The following is a 26,583-nucleotide window of genomic DNA, read 5'->3' on the forward strand; positions in this document are numbered from 1 at the left end:
CCTCCCCCATCCAACTTCCTCCACCCAGACCCAATTCCCAGTACCTCAGCCTATCCCAAGCACGCCATCAGACCAGCATGCACACACCTCAACACACAAGGGTAGCTCTGGCAAACATAAGCACCACACATCCCACAGGCACTCACACAAGCATCATACACACATACCAACATCCACTGCCTCCACTCTGTCCCCCTCCTCCACGTCTCCCTCCTCCCTCCCTGTCACGTCTCCACTCACACCTGCATGCACTACATCCTCAGCCACTACCTCCATCACCAGCACGCTCCTCACCACACACCGCTCACGTGCAATCACCACCCCCACTACCATTCACACATCCCCTGTGTCCTCTACCAGTGTGAGCCCTCCTCCCAAAGTGCACAAACGCAGTCACACACCCACTCAACAGCCATCCACCTCACGACAGCCTCCAGCCCATGCACCTTCACCCAAAGTCAGCAAACGAACACCTCCTACAACCACTACCTCTTCCTCCACTCCCAAACCCCCTCCATCTACCTGTCCCAGTATGTCTAAAAAACGTTTCCTGTTAAACCTTGACCTCTTCCCTTCACCTGCCACCAAGGGCTCAGCCAGGACAACAGTTGGGAGTGACAAGACAGCTGCGCCACCTTCCAAGGTGGGGAAGGGCCTGAAAAAGAAAGGCAAGTCAACGTCGCCGCCAACCTGCACGGCGGACAAGACCGCCACCGGCACCGCCACATGCACTGCCACCACTGGCACCTCCGCCAGCACCCAAGATACTGAGCCCTTCACGTGCACCGCAGACACTGTGCCCTTCAGCAGCACCAAGGTCAGTGAGCCCGCCACCAGCACCGCCACTCATGACACCACCGCCAGCACCAAGGTCAGTGAACCCACCACCAGCACCGCCGCTCATGACAACGCCGCCAGCACCAAGGTCAGTGAGCCACCCACCAGCACCACCACTCAGGACACCGCCGCCAGCACCAAGGTCAGTGAGCCCCCCACCAGCACCGTCGCTCAGGACACCGCCGCCAACACCAGGGTAAGTGAGCCCCCCACCAGCATCGCTGGCCTATGAGCGCCGCAAGCATCGCCGCTACTGAGCCCGCCACCAGCACCGCCAGCGCCCATGCCACATCCTGAGCCGGTGGCACCACCGCAGACATGGCTGCCATTCCCAGTGGTCATTCGTACGAGGCTGGTGGTCAGTTCCAGAGGCCTGGACAGCTTGCATGTTGCACCACCGTCAGTGGAGTGTCACATCCACTACCTCAGTCCTTGGCAGGATGAAGCACTCAGGGCACAAAGCCCCCTCCAGAACCAGTGGAGAAAGGCATCCACTACCTCTGTCCTTGGCAGGATGAAGCACTCTGGACACAAAGCCCCCTCCAGAACCAGTGGAGTATCACATCCACTACCTCTGTCCTTGGCAGGATGAAGCACTCTGGGCACAACGCCCCCTCCAGAACCAGTGGAGACTGTTATCCACTTGAGAGACTGTGGCTTTGCACTCCCCAGGATAAAGCAGTGGGCAACCCACCCACTGGAAAGACTTGAGAGACTGTGGCTTTGCACTCCCCAGGATAAAGCAGTGGGCAAACCACCCACTGGAGAGACTGTGGCTTTGCACTCCCCAGGATAAAGCAGTGGGCAAACCACCCACTGTAAAAACTTGAGAGACTGTGGCTTTGCACTCCCCAGGATAAAGCGCTGGGCAAACCACCCACTGGAGAGACTTGAGAGACTCTGGCTTTGCACTCCCCTGGATAAAGCGCTGGGCAACCCACCCACTGGAGAGACTTGAGAGACTGTGGCTTTGCACTCCCCAAGATAAAGCGGTGGGCAAACCACCCACTGGAGAGACTTTAGAGACTGTGGCTTTGCACTCCCCAGGATAAAGCAGTGGGCAAACCACCCACTGTAGAGACTTGAGAGACTGTGGCTTTGCACTCCCCAGGATAAAGCAGTGAGCAAACCACCCACTGGAGAGACTTGAGAGACTGTGGCTTTGCACTCCCCAAGATACATCAATGGCCATGGAGCCCCCTCGTGGAGCTGGCGTCGTGCACTCATCCGACTGAGGTGCCCCCCTTCCCTTTCCCCTGAGGTGCCTGTGTTTTTTTCGATCTGATGCCCCTGCAGTGTTCTCTCCGTTTCAATCGGGTATCTTGTGTGGGCCTCGCCTATGCATTTTGGGCCCAGTGGTCCACAGACTATATTGGTGCAGGACCTGGACTTTAAATCTTGGTGTACATATTTGTTTATAGTGTATATACATTTTTGATTAATGGATTTTACATGATTACAATCGTTCAACTCATTTCCTTTTGTCCTTGCGTTCTTCCAGGGCGGTTTGGGGGTGTAAATATAATGTTTCAGCATATATTTGTGTGTGTGTTGTTGTGGGTGAGGGTGGGGGTTGGGGTGTTGCGTGTTGTGTGTGTGTGTCACTCTCTTTTCCCTCCCCCCTCCTCTGTGTCATAGGTGCAGTACTCACCGTGGTCGTCGCCGCCATCGGTCGTGCTCCTGGTAGAGGAGCAGGAAGACAATCGCAGGGAGTATTTAGAGTTCAGGCTCGATGGCGTCCTGGTTCCTCGTGGAATGTGTAGAGGTGAGTGTTTCCCCTTCCAAGTCCTGTTTCCGCTGTGTTTTTGTTCGCATTGAATCCGCCCCGGAAAAGGTGGCGGATTGGCCTGTCATAATAGTGTGGGCAGGACATTGCCTTCCGCCTGTCTGTTCGGCAGTGACCGCCATGCTGTTTGTTTGTACCGCCATGGCGGTTGAAGTGCTAAAGTGGCTGTCTATGTTGGCGGTTTCCGCCACGGTCATAATTCCATTTTTTTTACCGCTGGCCTATTGGCGGTTTTACCACCGCTTTAACACACCGACCGCCAGGGTTGTAATGAGGGCCTAAGTCCAGAAGTCGAAAGAAGTTCCAGGAATGACAGGAACCCATGCCAACCCAGAAGAGAGTGCAAAAGAAGAGTCCCCGGTTGGATGAAGAATGCAGAAATGCACCCTAGGAAGATGCACTACAAAGGAAGGTCCCATGCCGCCGGAGATGAACTCAGCGAGTTGAGCATCGCAGGATAGAGTGCTGGGGACCTGGGCCAGGCTGTGCATGAAGGAATTTTGCAAATAGTGCACGGAGGCCGCAGGAGGTGAAGAAGATATGGTGCACAGGGGCACTGTCATCCTGGGGAAGGCAAGGTCTTACCTCCTTCAAATTGGGACAGCAGGACCACAGGACAGTCTGTGTCAATGGAGTCCACCCTCTGTGTTCCAAGGAGCACACTCGTCGCCAGGAGAGGAGTCCAAGAGAACTGGTTGTTGACTTAGAAGGTGCCTGTGTGACCGGGGAGTTACTCCGTCACCGCACAGGAGATTTCTTCGGTCCTTCTGGTGCAGGGTGAAGACAGGGAGTTCTCAGAGCATGCACACTGTGGAAACTGGAGCTGAAGTTGCAGAGGAAAAGTATAGCTTGTGGATACTTTGTTGCTGTTACAGTGGTTCCTGGAGCAGGCTTGCGGTTGGTCCGAGGTCAGAGGATGAAGTAGTAGCTGCAGAGGATTCCTGATGGAAATTTGCAAGTAGAATCTGAAGAGAACCCACAGGAGAGAAATTAAATAGCCCTGAGAGGGGGATTGGCTACCTTATCAGGTAAGGACCTATCAGGAGGGTTCTCTGATATCACCTGCTGGCACTGGCCACTCAGAGTCCTCCGGAGTGCCCCCACACCTTGCAAAGCAAGATGACTGAAGTCTGGGGCACACTGGAGGAGTTCTGGGCACCACCCCTAGGATGGTGATGGAGAGAGGAGTGGTCACTCCCCTTTGCTTTGCACAGTTTCATGCAGAGCAGGGGACATGAGGTCCCTGAACCGGTGTAGACTAGCTTATGCAAAGAGGGCACCATCTGTGCCCACCAAAGCATTTCCAGAGGCTACCCCTCCCGAGCCTGAAACACCTATTTCCAAAAGGAGAGGGTGTAACACTCTTCTCTCAAAGGAAATGCTTTGTTCTGCCTCCCTGTGACTGAGCTGCTCAGACCTGAGGAGGGCAGAACCCTATCTGTGAGGTGGCAGCAGCTGTAGCTGCATTGCAAACCTCAGAGAGCTGGTTTGGCAGTACTGGGGGTCTGTGGTGGAGCCCCCAGGATGCATGGAATTGGCTCCCTAATACTAGATTTGGAATGGGGGGACAATTCCATGATCTTAGACACTTTACATGGCCATATTCGGGGTTACCATTGTGAAGCTACATATAGGTATTGGCCTATATGTAGTGCATGTGTGTAATGGCATCCCTGCATTCACAAAGTTCCAGGAATTCGCCCTGAACTATGTGGGGCACCTTTGCTAGTGCAAGGGTGCCCTCACACTTAGTAACTTTGCACCTAGCCTTCATTAAATGAAGGTTAGACATATAGGTGACTTATAAGTTACTTACGTGCAGTGAAAATGGCTGTGTAATAATGTGTGCACTATTTCAAGCAGGCTGCAGTGGCAGTCCTGTGAAAGGGTTTGTCTGAGCTCCTTATGGGTGGCAAAAGAAATGCTGCAGCCCATAAGGATCTCCTGGAACCCCAATGCCCTAGGTACATAGGTACCATATACTAGGGACTTATAAGAGGGGTCCAGTGGCCAATTGAAATTGGTAAATGAAGTCACTAGCCTATAGTGGCACATTTAAAAGCAGAGAGAGCATAAGCACTGAGGTTCTGATTAGGAGAACCTCAGTGACACAGTTAAGCACTATACAGACACACACTTTAGGCCACAAACTATGAGCAATGGGGTCCTGGCTAGCAGGATCCCAGTGACGCAATAAAAACACACTGACACACACTCACAAACAGGCTAAAAGTGGGGGTAAACATGCTATCAAGAGGCTATTTTCTCACACACACCACCTGTCTGAAGAAACGTCACAAACTTGTTAGCTCTCAACCGCATTAATTATAACCCTTACAAGAAATCCACATTCATACACTTAGAGTGGGGCGCAAGTCTAGAAGAGCCAGTAATGACAAGCACCGGCAAAATCATGGTGTTGTCTGTTCAAGTATATAGTTTGTGAAATGTGCAGATGAGTGTGTTCGTTAGGAGACACTAGGGGCCATATTTTTGGCAAAATAACGCAATGCAGCAAGTCGCCCTGCAGTGCTGTGCTGCCTGACAAGAAAAGAGTAGAAATGCGCCATATTTAAAAGAAAGCAACACATTCATGCCGTTGTCCATGTGCTGGTGCCATTTTGGCTACCTGGTCCCAACGCAATACTCATAAATCTGGGAATGAATCAAAATCTATAGATGTTGCATGGGAACACCCAAGCAAAACACATGGAATGCCTCTCTGGGCAGAGTAACCCAACACATCAATTTGCACTGTATTGCATTACTCCAAATTCATCAAGCCACTCAGGGCCATATAAAGTGGCCTTGTGTGCCTTTATAGATCACATTTTGGGCATGCGTTGCATACGGACTGCATTGCATGGCTCGAGAGCAACAAACCACAGTCATAAATATGCCCCTAGACATATTGTTTTGGAAACGTTTTCATGTTACTATCTGGATTCATTATTGGGTCTATAGTTTAGGTCTGGTTGTCATCTGTTTGCCAGATGAATTGTTATTGAAACTTAAATATATTCATAGGGCCTCATTTACGAGGCTCTAGTGGCACACTGCACCACCAGAGCGTAATTTTTGATGTTTCAGTTGCACAGTGTGCCAGCCCAAAGGCACCTTGTGTGGCTTTTCATGGCCTTGTAAATATGGACCCCTTTCACGCATAACACTGCGTGAAAGGGGCGTTCCATGGGTGTTGCTGTGGTTCTCCCACGCAACACCAATGGAATCTGATGGAATCTGACGCATTCCCAGATTTATAAGTCTGGAAATGCATCAGATTCCTTCGCCACCTCAGGGATGCCGTTAAAGTGGCACAATGGGAAGAAATAACATTATTTCTCCCCGTTTTTTCTTCCATCTATGTAAATTGCTTTCTGCAGCACGCATAGAAAAAGGAGAATGCCATCAGTGATTGTTTATGTGCAGGAAGGTGTCCCTTTCTGCACACAAACAATAATTTCTGCAATGCAGGCACCTTTGCACCATGGGGTAATGGTGCCTGCATTGGCACTAGGCAGCAATTTGTGCACCAGCGCAGGGGACAAGGCAGGAATGTGCTGAATCTTATAGATATGGTGCATTCCTGCTCCTTTGTTTTGAACCAGTGCAGCACAGCAAGAAGGCTTGCAGCACTGCCCTGCACCCAAACACAGTAAATGAGGCCCACATAGAGTCGGTCTTCGATAACCACTGCTCTTAAAAGTCAAAGAGGAGACCCTACATGTGGACTGTTTGTTATTGGTATGAAGCCCTAGTCCATATTCTAATAAAGAAAAGAAGGAGAAGGTCCAGGTATTCGGTTACAAACACAGCTTTTGCTGAACTATCAAATTCTGAAAAAAATTCAGATCAACTTAGACTTGCCCAGTGGTAAAAGGCTGACAACCTTTTTCCTGCTAGGTATGTAACTCACTGCTACAAGTATTAAAAATGGGGAAAAAGTGCACAATCTGAAGGTTGTAAGAGGGTATGCTTATTATTTCCGGTTATAACCACAAATCACAAGTCAGCTTGTGGACTATCTGTTTTTTATAAGGATAACCTGCTCAACAATCAGTGTGTATTTCAGATGACACTTATCAGTTCGGTCAAATGGCAGGTCAAAAATTAGTGTAATGCCTTGAAGACAAAGGGGTATTGGAAGATTCTTCAGTTGACACGATCTAGTCCTGGGTAAAGGTGATGCTACAGATGCGTTTGGACTATTGCGCATGAATGGGGACATTTTGTGGGGTTCCAAAACGTAGAGAGATTTAGCACAGGTCCAGCAAACATACATTGCCAGGAAAATGGAGTTGTGGCAAAGAATAATCAACAGGGTCAATTCTGTAAGCAGCTATCCATGCACAAGGGAGGACATCAGGAAGAGGTGGAAAGACCTCAGGGGGAAGGTCTGTTCCATGGCATCCAGGCGCCAGCTGGGGGTACTGAAGACTGGCAGTGGGCCCCTACCTCCTCCTCCTACTTTCACATCTTGGGAGAAGAAGGTCTTGGACATACTGCATCCTGAGGGCCTGACATGAATACCTGGGGGAGTATAGTCAGGTAAGTCCCCACAACATTCATGTCACTCAATTGTCATGTACTGAATGCTCCCTCAACACTTTATCCCACCCCAATTAACACACCACCCATTATGCCTCTGTCCAAATGACCTAATACCCCTCTCTGGCATGCCACATGTCCACTAAACTCACCTGGCCCCACACCCCTTACAAATGGCACATGAAGTACTGGCAACTCATAGCACTACAGCTCCCAGTATGCAATATCCCATCATTGTGAAAACCTGAACAGTGCACCAAATATGAGATGTCATGCATGTGAAACAAACTACCAATCTAACCCATCTTGTATGTTTAAGTGTGGAACAGTTTATGGCAATGGCAGCAACACAATGGCCCACTCCCACTATGATCACAAGCAAAATGTAGATAAAGCTAAGTGCCCAGAATAAAGAATCCTAAGATAGAAATGGACTCATCTAGGGTGGAAAGATAGATGGCAAAGTAGATGTACATGCAGTACATCCATATACAGGTCAATGTCTATTGCTTACTCACATACTGTGTCTCTACTGTGCCACTATTGTGTATTGTACAGCTCTTATTTGTGCCATCTATCATGCCAAACAGTTCACAATAATCACTCATCAGATGGCATCAGCAGTACAATCACTACCAACATAGTATAATAACTCAAAACATGGTGTAGGGAAGTCACAGAGTTTGACATTGTGCTAAGTTATTTTCTGCAGCAGCTGTCATTGGCATTGCTGGGGATCATGTTCGGGCACTGTCTGCATCTCACACAACTACAATATTACCCCAATTTAACGTGAACTCTGTGTTCCACTTCTCCCACAGGTAACCTTGCCAGTGTCACTATGGACAGGATACCAGAGACTGTCACTACCCCTCTCCCAGAGAACAACACAACACCCATAGATGTCTAGGCACTGATGACCAACCTGGTCCATCAGGGACCTGCTTAGTGAACAACTGTCAGCCTCACCCTGCCCACATCCACTCCTCTCAGCACTGTTGCATCTACACCACAGGAAACTATTCAACCCCCAAACCTGTGTCCCAAATACTGTCTCATCCATTGTGTGCTCCATGGAACAAGACCCTGAGTCTCCTCTTGTCACCCCTGACAATGATGGTCCTGCCACTACTGGGAGTAGACACACTATGCCAGGGGCACAGGCACATGTGTGGGAAGAATGTTGTGGGCCAGAGGAGTTGGACTCCAAGGGACAATACTGACCAGGAAACCATCTCTTAAGTCTTGGGAGCCTACCAAAATTCCCAATGCATGATGGGCCAGGTAATTACCATGATGAGGAAATCCAAAAGTGGCGGAGGGAAACTACCAGGAAGTCATGCAGCAGTGGCAGGCACAAAATGCCATTCTGGCTTCCATTGCTGGGGTGCTGAGGGACATCAACACTACCCTGAATAGGTCTGCAAAATCAGGCCTCTTCCACTAGTAATGACTCTCCAGGCCCTTCAACATATATGGCTGCTAGTGGAATTGAGGCCTCGAAAAGGGAAGGACATGCCTCAGACACCCCACCCTCTGTAGCAGAGGAACCCCCCAACAAATGTTGACATCCACCCAGACATCCAGGAGGAGCAGATGCCAAGACCAAACCCACAGCCAGGAAGTAAAACTCTCCTGACTTGTTCCCCTTGTGTGCCACAGATATACCCTGTTGACTGTTCTAAAACCAATCTCCATTTCCCATGGTGCAAGGAAAAGCAACTTGTGTATCCTAATGGTGTAGCAGTTACCTTCATGATTCCTGCCACCATGACTGAAACCTTCACTGTTAATTCTGTGTGTTTTTAAGTTACTAGTCATGCATGTTGTTTTACTGTCCGCAATAAATTACACTTAAACACACGTCCTCTCTAGGTGTCATTTATCAACCATGTACAACTGTTATGCATGCCAACTCTAGTATCAATATGTCCCTCTGTATTGTACAACCTTCGTTATAGACATCACACGTAGACTCTATCAGCAGGAGACTCATTACATTAGGATTGTAACATGGACAGATTAAAAAACAGTTGTATATTACATCTACACACATTTATTGGTAGATATGCAAACAGCACAGAGTATAACCTATAGAAACATCAGGATGTTTGCTAAGGTATCAGACAATAGTAAACCACATGCTACAGACACAAGGGTCATGTTTGTCTTCCTACAAGCCAGGAGGCACACAGATCGGTCCTTTGTATCACATGGTAAAGCCTTATCACATACCCATACCTTAGTCTCCTAACAATTATACCCCATGGTACAGACAGCGTTCAGTACTGATATCCCCAGTCTAAGGATCTTTCACTTATATTGGTCATACCTGTAGGCTGGCCACCCACCTATGTCAGTCCACAGTGACATGCACATTGGTCTGCAAAGTAGGAACACACTGACACCTATGTTCAAGGTAGATTATATACAACATAAACCATTGTGATTGGAGAGGCTATGGCTCCACATTTACACATGAGTCAGACACATATGTAGCCAGACACAAATTACATCACATGACCACCTCTTGTACCCTACAGGTGAACTTAACAGTAAAACACATTTCCACCCCAGTGTCTTGACAGTATGGCTATGTTAGTTACAGTCCACATACTCGTGGGAATTAGTACCTGGTTTCAGTCTTGTCCACTTCTCATGTTTGCCTAAAATCCCCATATGCTTCTGACACTGTCTGTCACTTGCCAAGGATGAGGAGACAAATTGGAACTTGACACATCTGTGATTGACAGAGATAAGGGATAGGACATAGCAGAAAACATTCCTCAACTCAGAAAAGTCACGTTCACAAGTGTGACTTTGCATCTGCAATAACAAAACATGATACTGTAGACCACTCTGTCCAGTACACAATATAAATTTATAGTTTGCATGCACAACTCACACATAGGCATTGGAGCTACCTACCATCCCATAGATGATGCTTAAGAAGAGGTGACATGCTACCCAGCAACTGTAGGTCACAAAATGAAATTACAACATTAAGGAGCCATCACATACCTTTAGTCAGTTAAAGTACTGATTGATGAGCTCTTCCCTGGAGTCTCCTGCTTCATGTTCATCTGGCACTTCATCATTTGGCAAATCTGCATTTCCACCACAGGTTCTGTTGGTTCCCCCTCATCTGGTAGGTATCTGACGTCTCAGGGAAAGATTGTGGAACATGCAGCAGGCAACAATTATTTGACATACCTTGTTGAGTGAGTAGAGGAGGGTTTCTCCTGAAATGTCAAAGCAACTAAATCCTGCCTTAAGGAGCCCAAAAGTCCACTCCATGAAATGCCTTGTTCTCCCATGGGCCTCATTGTAGAGGACTTCCACTGGCGTGGTTGGGTACCTCACTGGTGTCAACAACCAAGGACAGTTTGGAGAGCCTGAGTCACCTCTAAGCAAATTGGTAGAACAACACAAGCATATATGTGGGGCATACACTATTGTGATAGTAGGAGACATACTTTTCAAACACACAATTCAAATCTAACTTACCAACCTACCAGGCCCTCTCTGTGTTTCACATGATGAAGGAATCATGGACTGATCCTGGATACTTTGCACTGACTTGTGAAAGGCACTGTCCTACCAGACACACTACTTGAACATTGATGGAATGGTAGTTTTTTCCATTCCTATATACCTGTTTATTGGCACTGAGGGGAACCAAGGCTATATGGGTACCATCTATGGCTCCAACCACATGTGGATTGTGTCCCATAGCAGAACATTCTTCCTTCAAATAGGCCAAATCCACACGTTGTGGAAACCTGATGTAGCTGTCCAGGTGCACACAGTACATCCTTCAAAACCAGACTGAACATGGGCTGAGACATCCCTGCAGTTAAGGTCACTGTATTCTGAAAGGACCCAGTGACCATGGAGTGCAGCACTGACATGACTTAAATGATGGGAGGTATGCTATCGGGATTGCGGATGGCAGGCATCAGATGTGGCTATAACTGATCACAAAGATCCATGATTGTATGCTGATCTAGTCAATATGTCTGGATAGTATGTCTCTCCTCCATGGTATGCAGTTCTGCTAGTGGGTGGTACACTGGTGGTTGTCTTCCTCACCCCATGACAGTGTAACTATGTGGAAAAATATAATTATTGTATGTGGCATGAATAATGCACACATCATGTAAATGTCCATATACAAGTCACAGATATCTGCTGTCAAGGCCAGTTACAACCTCTGATGAAGGGTGATACCCTGGAACTGGTCCCAGGATACTTGAATCCTGTCCAGGGAGGACCTGGCTTGGCAGTTCAGGCTGGACTGCTCCCATAGGGAGCAGGGTCAAGACTGATTTGCAAATGGCTGGGTCTGAACTGGGGTGACATGGCAAGCAAAATAACGATGGATTAAACCCAGATCTGTGACTGGGGGTGAGTGTTTGAAAAGTTTCAACACTCCGTCCATCATTTATTTTGTTATGTTGCCTTGTGCGCCGTAAGTGGCTAGGGTATGCCCAGACTTTGGTCCCTTGCTTGCTGCGCCACTGGATTCAAGCTAGCCTGGCTGATGAAGGGTGATACCCTGAAACTTGTCCAAGGATGCTTGAATCCTGTCCAGGGAGGACCTGGCTTGGCAGTTCAGGCTGGACTGCTCCCACATCCTTCCAGTTCCTTCCCTTTTCCAGTTGTACATTCTACGAGCTAGTTAGCATAATTTTCCCTTCTGAACCCTAGCCACCCGGGGACCTATGCTGCAATGTCAGGCCTGGCCTAGGGGCACCCACTGACACACATTCTCCACCCAGATACCATCCTACCATGCATAAGCTGTAGTAATGGGCACTGTACTCACCCCCTTGTGGCTGCTGCAATGCCCTCAAGCGCCCATCCAGCTTAGGATAGGCCACCGCCAGTATGCAGGCCATGAGGGGGGACAGGGTTCGATGGGTACCCCTTCCTTGTTGGGAGGCCATCCCCAGCTGGGCCTCCGCCATCTTCCGTGCCCAGCGTCTCAGGTCCTCCCACTGTTTGCGACAGTGGGTGCTCTGCCTGCCATATCTCCTCGGCGATGGCACGCCATACACCCTTCTTTTGATGGGCGCTGACCTGCAGAGGCAATATACACAGGAAAATAGAATTAGCTAAAAAGTCTTGCCTGTTACACATATGGCCCACCATACCCATTTACATCACCATTTACACACACATGGCCCAGCACACAACCTGTACACCACCAAAAGGACATCCTGCCACCCCCTTTACCAGGCCTTCACACACACAACTCCATGCATTCTTGCCACATGCATCTTGCTCACAGTGTACTCACGTCTTGGTCTGGAGGCCCATACAGCAGTCCGTACTGGGGTAGGACCCCATCAACAAGTCTCTCCAACTCCTCTGAAGTGAAGGCTGGGGCCCTTTCCCCGGTCACACTGGCCATGGTAGGTTCTAGACACAGGTCACAGCAGCACATGCAGTGTAGGTCCTCTCCAATGGAAGGTCAAGTAACAAGTGAGGAATCAGATAGAAAATGGTGGTGACGTCCACGGAGGTGCATACCATCAACGACCATGTAGATCACCATTGGCCACTGCAACCCCCGATGTTAGCCACTGACGAGTTGCACGGTGGTTTCCGACCGTCTCCCACAATGGCGCACAACGTCAGCAGAATTACCTCACTTCCACCTGTCCCTCCACACAGGACAGGCAGATGCCATTTCAGGATGGGGGACAGGCCCTGGAATAATGCTGCATCACAGGAGATATTATCACATACTGGACAAATCACTACATCATTACATGTTTACAGGATGCAAAGTTCTGTTGTAGTTCCATTGTTCAGTCTGTGATGGGATCCTTACTGTTTCGTCCCTTAGATTCCGACTGCTGTGGATGAATAGGAGATGGAGACATACCCATGTGTACAGACCCCTGGTGGACTTGGCAACACTGGAGGACAGGCACATTATCCTCACCTATAGACTTGACAGGGCCACAATCACAGAGCTGTGTGCCCAATTGGAGCCTGACCTGATATCGCTATCCGTCACCCAAATGGGATCCCCCGCTTGTGCAAGTGTTATTTGTACTCCATTTCCTGGCAACTGGTTTTTTCCAAGTGACTATGGGCTTAGCAGCAGGAATGTCACAGCCAGTGTTCTCAATATTGCTGACAAGAATGTTGTCTGACCCGATAAAACACATGTGCAGCTACATTGTTTTCCCCAGGGTTGAAGATTTGGCCACAGGGAAGGTGGTGTTTTGGGCAATGGGACATATCCCCAACACAATTGGGGTGATTGCTTGAACATATATTGCATTTGTCCCCCCCTGCCAGAATGAGTTGTTCAGGAATCCTAAGAGTTTCCATTCTATGAATGTTCAGATGATGTGCTTGGCGGACCAGTACATCTCCCACGTTAATGCTAAGTATCCCAGGTCGTGCATGATGCCTTTGTCCTAAGGAATAGCAGCATCCCAAATGTGCTGGGCCAACTACAGAGGCACAGGGTGTGGCTAATAGGTGAGCCCTGGTTCCCACCCAGTATATGTTGGTGTATGGGTATGGTGTGGGCCATATAGGATAGTGTGTGGCTAAATATTGTCCCTCAATATGTGCAGATGACTCTTGTTATCCAAACCTATCATGGCTGCTGACCCCTGTGAGGAATGCCAGGACAAGGGCAGAAGTACATTATATTGAGGCGCATGGGTGATCCAGAAGAATAATTGAAAGGACCTTTGGACTCCTGAAGGCCAGGTTCTGGTGCCTCCATGTAACAGGTGGATCCCTGTGCTACTCACTAAAGAAGGTCTGCCAGATAGTGGTGGCATGCTGCATGTTGCATAACCTGGTCCTCAGATGCCATGTCCCATTCCTGCAGGAGGAGGAGTCTAGAGATGCCCGTGTGGCAGCAGTAGACCCTGTGGACAGTGAGGATGAGGAAGCAGAGGATGAGAACAGCTCATATGTGATCCGACAATACTTCCAATGACACACAGGTAGGACAGTGTTACTTCACATTTCAATGAGATTTGTTTTAATTTGTGTGGCAATGGCATGCTGATATTTTCAACTTCTATGCCCACTTACTGTTCCCTCTGACAATTCATTTTGCAGATGTTGGTGACCTGACATGTATTCCTGTTGTGATCACTACAGCCAGCTACAGGTCATTAATCTATGCTCATTCGCTGTACAGTTGATTTGCAATGTTTGTACCTGTTACAATAAATACATATTTGATATACATGACATACTCCAAACTTCTTTTTTTTCAATGAGCTGGAGGAGATGGTGGCAGCAGTCATCCCGGAGGAGCTGGTCACTGTAATCGCAGGACAGTGCAGACTACCAATAACTACCACAAATGCAGGGTAAGTTGCAGGGGAGGACTATTGGGAATCTCAAAAATGGCAGAAGGGAGAAGCACATAGGATACTATGACTGCATGCACAAGGGTTGCTTCGGGACACATAGGGCCAGATCAAAAAGCTCCATCGCCACCGAGCCTCACTTTTAGTGATGCTCTGGGGGGCGCTATGCACTCCGACATACACACAAATTGGTTTTAAGCCAATTTAACACCACCTTGTAAATATGGCCCCTACAAAACCAGCATTTTGCATGTAAGGGGCATGCAATCAGTGGGGCTGTGGCTGTGCCACACAACACCCAGTGCATATTGTTGTTGCCCCAGATCCAAGACAATGGGGGTCATTCTGACCTCGGCGGTAAAAGGCACTTACCGCCGGTCAGAAGACCGCCATCCTACCGCCGCGGTAACCCGCCACGGTCATTCTGACCCACAACTGCCAAGCCGCCAAAAACCCGACATCCACGGAAGGCCGCCTCATCAGCGGGCAGCGATAAACTGGAGATGACCAAACCTCCACCGCCACGCCAACACAAACACGCCCATGCCATTACGACCCACGAATCCACGCAGCGGTCATTCAACCGCGGTATTCCATTGGCGGTACACACCGCCGCGGTCAAAATACACACCCAGCTCCAAAACCCAGCCACATTGGACAATTTGAAATACACACACCTGATACACATACAAACACCACCCCCACACATCCAAGCAACTATAAAACACACACCCACATCACCCACAAACCCCCACTAGTTGGAAATCGGAGAGAAGGCGAGAGAGAGAGAGAGAGAGAGAGAGAGAGAGAGAGAGAGAGAGAGAGAGAACAGCAACCGAAAACCCCAACACACACAGGAACCCAACATCATCAACCACACCACATCTACGCACACATCACCACACACCACCACTCACATCACCACAAACACCACCCCACACCTCATCCACACCACCCCATGGCACCCCAAAGACACCCAAGGTTTTCGGACCAAGAACTCCGGGTCATGGTGGAGGAAATCATAAGGGTAGAGCCCCAGCTCTTCGGCACACAGGTGCAACACACCACAATAGCCAGGAAGGCGGAGCTATGGCAGAGGATCGTCGACAGGGTCAACGCTGTGGGACAGCATCCCAGAAACCGGGAAGACATCAGAAAGCGCTGGAACGACCTACGGGGGAAGGTACGGTCAATGGTCTCCGGACACAACATCGCTGTGCAGAGGACTGGCGGCGGACCACCACCCACCCCTCCCGAATTCACAGCATGGGAGCAAGAGGTCCTTAACATCCTGCATCCTGCGGGCCTCGCTGGAGTAGGTGGAGGAATGGACTCTGGTAAGTCTAGTCTCATCTACTATTCCCCCCCCCCAACCACCAGCATGCCAACCCACACCCCCACCCTCACCCTCAACCCCCCAGCACACATCCTCCCTGCCAATGTCTCACCAGCACAACCCACCCAACCCAAAACCAAACCCTGAATGCCAACACAAACCATGGACAACCACACCTATGCATGACCACTGCACATACCCATACCCCCCACAAACCACCCTCACAACTCCTGCCACAAGGGAATGCCAGCACTGGGGGACAAGGGCACCCACAAATCGCACGCCATGGAACACACAGAAGCAATAACCATATTCTTTCACCCCTGCAGGGCCCGAACGCCAACACACTGGCCAGGAGGGTCCAGATATGTCCATCCCACCACCAGAACAGGCCCACAGTGAGGACAGCAGCTCTGTCGACCTGGAACCTGATGACCAGCCCGGACCATCGGGGACCTCTGGACAGTCGGTTCCCCACACACAGACACAGGCCACAGCAGACCTAACCCCCTCTGGGAATATCAGCACAGCTCCCACCCAGCGGGCCCATGCCTCTGTCTCCAGGACAGGTCAATCAGCGATGTGTCCGCCACTACAGGGCACCCAGGCTGACCCAACACCCCAACAACAACAGGGACCTGGGGGCAGTGGTAGTGGGCACACCGTCCAGGGGACAGAGTCCCGGGGAAACAGGGCAACTGGGAGGGCTGCAGTGCGACAGGGGGGGGAGGACAGGCCCAGGGAACCGACTCTCCAAGAGGCCCTCACCACCATCATGGGAGCATACCACCGCTCCCAGGAGACGATGGCGACGGTACTGGCCAGGTTCCAGGAGATCCAGGCACAGCAGGAGGAACGGTACATGGGGTACAGAGAGGAGCTCAGGAACATCGTCCAGGCCCTGAACCTAATAGTCACCACATTGCGGGACCATGTGGCACCCCAAAGGGCCCCTGTCACCAGCCCGGACCAGGAACAGCCTACCACCTCCGCCGGCGCTAGTGGACAGGAGGCCCCCACACAACGACGGGCCACCAGAACCCCACCTCCTGCTGAAGATCAACCACTCTGCAAGAGGAGCCTGAGATCACAAAGGAAGACAGAGTAGGATGCCAAGACCCCCGCCAGCCTAAGATCCCCCCGGATGTCATTCCACTGTCCCACATCGTCACCCTGTCCAACCTTGAACTGCCCCTGTTTCATCCTTCCACAGGCATATAGACAATGCACCTGTGCGACCGAGAACTGGACTCTGCCATGGACATCACTCCACCCCCACCCATCACCGTTTTACTATCATGTCCCTATATGTAGCACTTTAAATAAATCACTAATTGCACTTAAAAAAACAGGAGTCTGCTTGTATTCTTAACAAATGTATTACACATAACGGTTCAAAATTGTTCAGTTACATTGTGATGACAACATACCAATGTCAATGTGCTTTACTCCATGGCCGAACAAACCAGAAGTCACGCAGTGGGTCATACAGCTCTGAAAAGCCAAGGGAAAGTCACAATTCAGTTGAAAGGAACTGGGGGGAAACACAGAAAGTAGAGATGCAGGAGGCCAGAAGTAAATGTAAAATGGCGTGGGGGATTCTTACCTGGGTGCTACTGAAAATACTGTTGAATGACTGTGTCCCTGTTGTCCGTGTCGTCCCCGTCGTCTTCCTCCTCTTCACTCTCCACAGGCTCCACAGCTGCCACAACACCACCATCTGGACCATCCTCCTGCAGAAAAGGCACCTGGCGTCGCAATGCAAGATTGTGAAGCATACAGCAGGCTACGATGATCTGGCACACCTTCTTGGGTGAGTACATTAGGGATCCCCCTGTCATATGCAGGCACCTAAACCTGGCCTTCAGGAGGCCGAAGGTCCTTTCTATGATCCTCCTAGATCGCCCATGGGCCTCATTGTACCGTTCCTCTGCCCTGGTCCGGGGATTCCTCACTGGGGTCAGTAGCCAAGGCAGGTTGGGGTAACCAGAGTCACCTATTAGCCACACACGGTGTCTCTGTAGCTGTTCCATCACATAGGGGATGCTGCTATTTCGCATAACATACGCGTCATGCACTGACCCAGGGAACTTGGCATTTACATGGGAGATGTACTGGTCAGCCAAACAGACCACCTGGACATTCATCGAATGGTAACTTTTCCTGTTTCTGTATACCTGCTCGTCGTCTTTTGGGGGTACTAAGGCCACATGGGTCCCATCAATGGCACCAATGATGTTGGGTATATGTCCAAGGGCATAGAAGTCAGCCTTCACAGTGGCCAAATCACCCTCCTCTGGGAAAATAATGTAGCTCCGCATGTATTTCGTCAGGGCAGACAACACTCTGGACAAAATCTTAGAAAACATAGGCTGAGACATCCCTGATGACATGGCCACTGTTGTCTGAAAAGACCCACTTGCCAAAAAATGGAGGACTGACAGAACCTGCACCAGAGGGGGAATTCCTGTGGGTTGGCGGATGGGGGACATCAGTGCTGGCTCCAGCTGGGCACACAGTTCATGTATAGTGGCTCGGTCAAGTCGGTAGCGAAGTATTATATGACGTTCCTCCATTGTCGACAGGTCCACCAGCGGTCGGTACACGGGAGGATTCATCCTTCTCCTCGCAAGTCCCAGCGGACGGTGCCTAGGAAGGACAACATGGAGCACAGAGTCAAGCAACCTACAGGTATGTAACTACAGCTTGCACAGTACACGATTCTCAATGCATTGAATGGCTTGTATGAGTGGCAATGCAAGGCCTAGGCCTGTGTGACGCAGTAGTAATTAAGCCCTGTGGGCCCTTGTAATGGCGGCTGCCTGACCTGAGAAGTGTGACAGTGGGATGTGAGGTCAATGCGCTGGCGTGACACACTGTGGCGGTAGGCGGTCGAAGACCGCGGCGCAAAGCTGCATTGGTTAACATCGAACCCTATGGGTTTAACGAGCCAATGACTAGCTGCGCCGGTGGTACGCGCCGCCGCGGCCGTGACCGCCATTTTCTATGTGGTTAATCACTCGAGACCTGATCATCCACAGGAGAGGACCTATACTGCAAGTGCTGCTGTGACCTCGGTCTGGGAGATACAATGGCTGCTGCGACTGGGGAAAGGGCCCCTGCCTTCACTACAGAAGAGTTGGAGAAACTTGTGGATGGGGTCCTGCCCCAGTATGCGCGACTCTACGGTCCTCCAGACCAACAGGTGCCTGGGTTGTGTATGGTGGATGTGAGATGGTGGGGTGGGGAGACAACGACGAGTGCAAGGCACGACAGATGAGAGCATGTGCCACATGGCAAGGTTGGGGAGGGGGGGCCAATCGCATCTATCATGCGGAAAATTTATGATATTTCCTTTCCCACCCTGTACATGTCAAATAGGTCAGCGCCCATCAGAAAGTCGACATTTGGCGTGCCATCGCCAAGGAAGTCCGGAACCTGGGGGTCCACAACAGACGGGGCACCCACTGCCGCAAGAGGTGGGAGGACATCCGCCGCGGGACCAGGAAGACCGCCGAGTCACTGCTGGGGATGGCCTCCCAACCTAGGAGGGGTGCCAGTCGCACCCTGACCCCCCTGATGTCCCGGATCCTGGCGGTGGCCTACCCCGATTTGGATGGGCGCGTGAGGACATCACAGCAGACACAAGGGGGTGAGTACCAGCACATTCAGCTATCTTTACGCGCAGTGGAGGTGCCTGGGTGGGGGAAGAGGGCTGTGGGTGACATTAGGCCAGGGTGCTTTCTGTAGTGTAGTCCTCTGCTTTAGCCATGTCCCTGTGCCCCCGCCCCCCACCTCTGTAGGGTGACAAGTACAGCTATCCATGGACCTGCATCACCCATGTGCGCGTTTGTTGTCCCTAGACCTGTTGGCCTAGTCACAAGTACGGAGTAGTGTACCCCGATTGCACGGCTTAGTGCATGAGGCTCTTGTGTCTGTCCTCTCCGCCAACGGTGTTGACAATGCATGCACTCAACCAGTTTTTATGTCTCCCCCCACCCTTTTTCTTTATCTTCTTGTGCATGTGTGCATTAGCATCATCAGGCGGAGGAGAATTGGCACCGGAGCACGAGGGAGCTGCAACTCACCAGGCCCCGGTGGGCCATGGCACAGACACCGAGGCCACCAGTGATACGGAGGGCGAGGGGAGCTTCACAACGGGGAGCCGTGGTGACACCAGCGACACCGACACGTCCTCGGATGGGAGCTCCCTAGCGGTGGCGGCAACATCCGTGTCCCCCGCCTCTACAGGTACAGACGCCACCCCGCGCACCAGCTCTGCCCTCCCGCTCGCCCAAGAAGGCGGGCGTCTCCTTCGCCCCAGGCACCTCAGGCCCTGCCCCTGTTACCCCTGCTGCCCTCAGTGAGGAGGTCATTGACCTCCTACAGACCATCATTGTTGGGCAGTCTACCCTTTTGAATGCCATCCAGGGGGTAGAGAGGGAGGTGCATCGGAGCAATGCATACCTGGAGGGCATTAATTCGGGTCAGGCTGCCCATCAACGATCGTTCAATGCTCTGGCCTCAGCACTGACGGCAGCCATTGTCCCTGTTTCCAGCCTTCCGCTTCTAACTGCCTCCAGCCTGTCTCTGTCTCCTGTTCCTCTGCCTATCCCATCCACACCATCAGACCAGCCTGCACACACCTCAACACCCAAGGGCAGCTCATCCAGACATAAGCACCACAGATCACACAAACATTCACCCAAGCAACACCCAGATGCAGACATGCCAACAGCCACTACCACCTCTGTGTCCCCCACCTCCTCGTCTCCCTCCTCCCTCCCTGTGACGTCTCTACTCACACCTGCATGCACACCACCAACAGCCAGTACTTCCATCACCAGCACACCCTCCAGTCCAGTCCGCACACGTGCAGTCACCACCCCCACTGCCATTTACACGTACCCTGTGTCCTCTCCCACTGTGTCTGTCACCCCCTCTTCCAAGACACACAAACGCAGGCAGCCACCCACCCAACAGCCAAGCACCTCACGACAGCCTCCAGCCCATGCACCTTCACCCAAGGACAGCACACCTGACTCTCCTACAACCACCTCCTCTTCCTCCACTCCCATAACCACTACACCTACCCTTTACCCTGGTCCTAAAAAACTTTACCTCTCCACTCTTGACCTCTTTCCCTCCCCTAACCCCCCCTCCATCTGCTAAGAGTCCCAGGAGCGCCTCAGCCACCACCAGCCCGGCTTCAAGGGTCACCGTAGTGCATGGCTTTTGGAGTCCCCCCTTTGCCAGAAGTGATACATCGGTCAGCAGCAAGGGGACAGCCAGCCCCCCCCCTGGAAAGAGGACCCGTAAAGTAAGGGGCCGCCGCGGGACGACTGACACGGCTGCCCCCAAGGACCAAAGTTCTGCCACTTCACCTGCCACAACATCCAGGGGAGGCAAGGGCCCGAGAGCCAGATCGAAGTCAGCCAGCAGGAGCGCGGACCAGGAGGGCCCCACAAGCCCCATCCCGGGTGTGAGGGAGGACACCCAAGGGCCCAGCACACCGTCACCGAAGGGTCCAGCAAATGCACGGTCGGAGGGCGACTGAGCAGGGAGTCGTGGCCAGGGCTGACTCCCTTGACTTACAGAACAAGCACTGCTGAACAGGGCCCCGCCGTCCAGAAAGGCACCGCTGAACAGGGCCCCGCCGTCCAGAAAGGCACCGCTGAACAGGGCCCCGCCGTGCAGGAAGGCACCGCTGAACAGGGCCCCGCCGTCCAGAAAGGCACCGCTGAACAGGGCCCTGCCGTCCAGAAAGGCACCGCTGAACAGGGCCCCGCCGTGCAGAAAGGCAACGCTGAACAGGGCCCCGCCGTCCAGAAAGGCACCGCTGAACAGGGCCCCGCCGGGAGGAGCACCGATGAACAGGGGCCCTTCGTCTCAAGCACCGCTCCGCTGGGCCCTTTGTCTCAAGCACCGCTCTGCTGGGCCCCGCCATCTCAAGCACCGCTCCGCTGGGCCCTTCATCTCAAGCACCGGTCCGCTGGGCCCTTCATCTCAAGCACTGCTCCGCTGGGCCCCGCCGTCTCAAGCACCGCTCCGCTGGGCCCTTCATCTCAAGCACCGCTCCGCTGGGCCCTTCCTGTCAAGCACCGCTCCGCTGGGCCCTTCATCTCAAGCACCGCTCCGCTGGGCCCTTCCTGTCAAGCACCGCTCCGCTGGGCCCCGCCGTCTCAAGCACCGCTCCGCTGGGCCCTTCATCTCAAGCACCGCTCCGCTGGGCCCCGCCGTCTCAAGCACTGCTCCGCTGGGCCCTTCGTCTCAAGCTCCGCTCCGCTGGGCCCCGCCGTCTCAAGCACCGCTCCGCTGGGCCCTTCATCTCAAGCACAGCTCCGCTGGGCCCCGCTGGCTCAAGCACCGCTCCGCTGGGCCCTTCATCTCAAGCACCGCTCCGCTGGGCCCCGCCGTCTCAAGCACCGCTCCGCTGGGACCTTCGTCTCAAGCACCGCTCCGCTGGGCTCTTCATCTCAAGCACCGCTCCGCTGGGCCCTTCATCTCAAGCACCGCTCCGCTGGGCCCCGCTGTCTCAAGCACCGCTCCGCTGGGCCCTTCGTCTCAAGCTCCGCTCCGCTGGGCCCTTCCTGTCAAGCACCGCTCCGCTGGGCCCCGCCGTCTCAAGCACCGCTGGCCCATTGACAGTGCCGGTTCTGTGTCGTGCTGATGTTCACGCTGCACTCGGGCCACCCTGCCTCCTCCATTGCCTGTGGAGACTGTTATCCACTTGATGGCCTGTGGCTTTGCACTCCCCAGGATGTGACAGTGGGCAAGCCACCCACTTGTGAGACTTGAGAGACTGTGGCTTTGCACTCCCCAGGATTGAACAGTGGGCAAGCCACCCACTGTAGAGACTTGAGAGACTGTGGCTTAGCACTCCCCAGGATATGACAGTGGGCAAGCCACCCACTGTAGAGACTTGAGAGACTGTGGCTTTGCACTCCCCAGGATTGAACAGTGGGCAAGCCACCCACTGTAGAGACTTGAGAGACTGTGGCTTTGCACTACCCAGGATTGAACAGTGGGCATGGTGGCCCCTTCTTGGATCTGGCGTTGTGGACTCATGTGGCTGTGGTGCCCCCCCTTCCCTTCCCCCTGAGGTGCCTGTAGTTTTATCATCTGATGCCCCTGCAGTGTTCTCTCCAACGGACTCAGGTCTCCTGTGTGGGCTTTGCCCATGTGATGATACACTTTGGCCCACGGACATTTGCTATTTCAGTGACTGTGCGGGACTTTTTGCCTCTATTTATCGGTTACGCAATGTTTACACTTGGATTTTTTAATTTCATTTTCCTATTTTACCATGACTTTAATGAACCTATTTTTTACATAAATGTTGTTTCTCACTTTAATCTTATCTTTTCGTTATTCCGGGGGGTTTGGGTGGGGTCACTTTGACTTGGTGCTCTGCATTGGTGTGTAGATAGTTGGGGGGTGGGTGTAATGCATATGTGTGTTCCCGTAACCCTTCCTCCTCCCCCCCTCCCCTGTGTCGTAGGTGCGGTACTCACCGTTGTCGTCTGCGCCGGAGTTCGTACTCGTGGTAGATGAGCAGGTAGACGAGAGCAGGTAGGATGTTCAATTCGGGCTCCATGCTGTCCTCCATCCTCGTGGAGTGTATAGAGGTGAGCGTTTTCCCGTTCGTAGTCTGTTTCCGCCGTTTTTTTATCGGCGGGGCTCCCGCCCCGGAAAAGGTGGCGGGTTGGTGAGTTGTGATTGGGTGGGCGGTACATTGTCTGCCGCCTGCCTGTTGGCGGTGACCGCCGCGCTGTTTGTCTGTCCCGCCGTGGCGGTCGGAGTGTTAAAGTGGCGGGCTGTGTTGGCGGTTCCCGCCAGGGTCAGAATCCCATTTTTTGGACCGCCAGCCTGTTGGCGGATTGGCCGCCGTTTTATCACCGACCGCCAGGGTCAGAATGACCCCCAATATGTTTACCAGAGACTGTTACTAAAGTCAACACCACCCTATAGGTGATGTCAGGATGGTGCAACAAGTCAAAATACTTTCCATCCTCCATGTGTCATTGCCCTTCTCATGTGTGCTGCATCCTGCAGCACACATATAGAAATGCCACCTTGCCATGATAGATTGTTTCTGTGCAGGAAGGGACACCTTCCTGCAAATAAGCAATCTATCCCCTCAATGCAGGCACCCTTGCACTATCGTGCAAGGATGCCTCCATTGGTGCACGGAGAACAATTCTGCACAGGTGCTGGGGAAACACAGGGGTGTGCCGTATTACAGAAAATACAACTATGATTGCCACTGCACGAGCTGCGCCACTTAAGAAAAAATCAGGGCCTCAGCGTGCAACATGTGGAACGCAACCCGCACAGTGTGGCACAACCAAAACTCTTACACACCTCCATGCGCCATTTGGGAATGGGCACAAAAGTGAACTCATTCAACGTATGCGGCATGTCTGTGATAATCATTTGTGCTGCTGTACAAGTAGCTTCACTTTCAACATTTAACAAGGTTGTCTGTGGATTGTGAATAGTTGGTGTTGTGCATAGAGGAACACCTTCATGCGTAAGAGCAGGCACAAGTGGCATCGATGTTGCACTACGGGCACAATGTCACTAGCCCATTATGCAAATGTACCACCATACAAATAGTTGCCCATGTGGATCCAAGCTGCCTATTCCCCTTGTACCACATTAACAAAGTCTCAAAAATGCATGCATTGATCTACATTGTACATCCTTACACCAACATATGCCTGTGAAAGAAATGTTGTATGCAAGGAAATGTCCTTTATGTAGTGATGGGCAAACTAATGGGGTTGACAATCCATAATGGTTGCACTGTGCCATCCAATTAGCACATGTGTTTGGCCTGCGAAAGGCAGATGACAAAGCAACACAAGCATTGTAAGCAATGGACTGCCCTGTGCTTTGCTGCACTAGTGCCATCATTCATGGTGCCAATGCAATAAAGCACCAAAATTGTGACAACACTCATTACGCTACTGTGGGAATGTCCACCATGGTGAATAGGGAGGTAAATGATGTGCTATTATAGTGTAAGTGGTTGGGGCAAGGGGCCTGCAGGAATATGGTGGTGTGGGATCAATACACAAAATACCTTGAAAGGTTGCCCCATGTGTGATGCACAGTTCAACACATACTTAACAACTACATCCTGTGGTCTGTAACATGTAACAGAGCCTCCAGCAGCAAGTAAATTATGGGCCATGTCAATAGCCAGTTCAGTCAAACATTGCCATTTCACTATCTCATTGCAGAGGATGATGCCTTACCTCCTGTCGACCTGCCTGTCTTGGATTTTACAGATGATATGGATGACCAGCTGCCGACCATCAATGAAGAGTCTGTCTAGGATGTCCTAGGTTCCCTTCAGACATCACCTCCAATGACAGGGAGGACACACATTGTTGCGGGGTCTCCACATGAACCACCCAACTACCAACACACAGCACCAACCAGCCCTGCTCAGCCCTGGACTCCGAGGGCCCACACATCACCTTTCAGTGGACAGGGGTAGGAGTCAGCAGGAGCTGGACAAGCAGGTGTAGGTGGGGATGGAGACCATGGTGGGAAGCCTAGAGGGAGTGCAGAGGTGCCTCAGTCCAAATAGGGACAGCTCACCTGCCATCAGAGGCACCCACTCCCTGCTATGTGGACTCCAGCAGACCCTGGCTGACATAGCTGTTGCCATGAGACAGAGCCTTCAACAACTGCCCTCCAAAAGTGACAGCAGCATGATAGACAACAGGGTGGGGGCTATACAAAATACCCTGAAGTCAATACAGTGGGAAGAGGCCTCCCTCAGCGAAAACATGGCTGCCTACCACTGTGATGTAGCTGCAGTGTAGAGAAATCTGCAGCTTCTCCTTGCTACAGTGATGCCATATGTGTCCCCTCAAATGGCAGCTGCCGGTCCTTTGATTCCACATCCCATGTCCCCTGTGTGGCTGCCTCAAATTCAACAATAGCCCCACTCGTGGCACAGGAGGCACCACACACATCAGGGGATGAGGATGTGGAAGAAACAACATTCCCGGTAGCAGCAGTCTGTGCCACATGGACAGTATCTCCTTAGTTCTGTGCTTAAGTTCATGCCAGTATTGTGACCGCTGGCAATGTGCCTTCTTCACTCAACCACTGTTGAAGTGTCTGCTATGAACTGTCATGATCTCAATTCGTACCTATTCTCAATTAGGGCACCTCCTCACTAATCACACTTCCCCTACACATGCCCCCTCACCCTTTGACTCTGTATGTACAACAAATTGCTCAGGGTCTCTCATGGGGCCTGTGAACTGGACATGGAGTTGCATTGGAAAATACACTTGCACATGTAAATACATCTTCATGTTCATATGTATCATGTCAACATTTACTCTGATCCATCACCTCATATAAATGCATGCATTGTGTGAAGCTATGTCAATGAGAAGAGAACCTAATTACATGTGTGGCTACTGTCAGACAAAAGGCCACATATTAGGACTCTAACATGAAAAGGTGGCTGATGGTGTTGTGGGCTACAACCAACTTTTAGAGCCTTAAAAGCAGGTATTGAACAAATATCTTTGGAAGTTGACATATGGCATGTATGGGTCAGAACCAAGTGTCTGGAATTTTCCCTAATGAGAGCACCAGTAGAACTAATATGTGTGGAACAGAAGAGGCAAATTTGATCAGTGATGGGCAGCTGTCAGTGTGCCAGGATACATACCTCAAATAGGTTTAAG

This window comes from Pleurodeles waltl, chromosome 5, assembly GCF_031143425.1.
Source record: "Pleurodeles waltl isolate 20211129_DDA chromosome 5, aPleWal1.hap1.20221129, whole genome shotgun sequence".
Taxonomy (NCBI): domain Eukaryota; kingdom Metazoa; phylum Chordata; class Amphibia; order Caudata; family Salamandridae; genus Pleurodeles; species Pleurodeles waltl.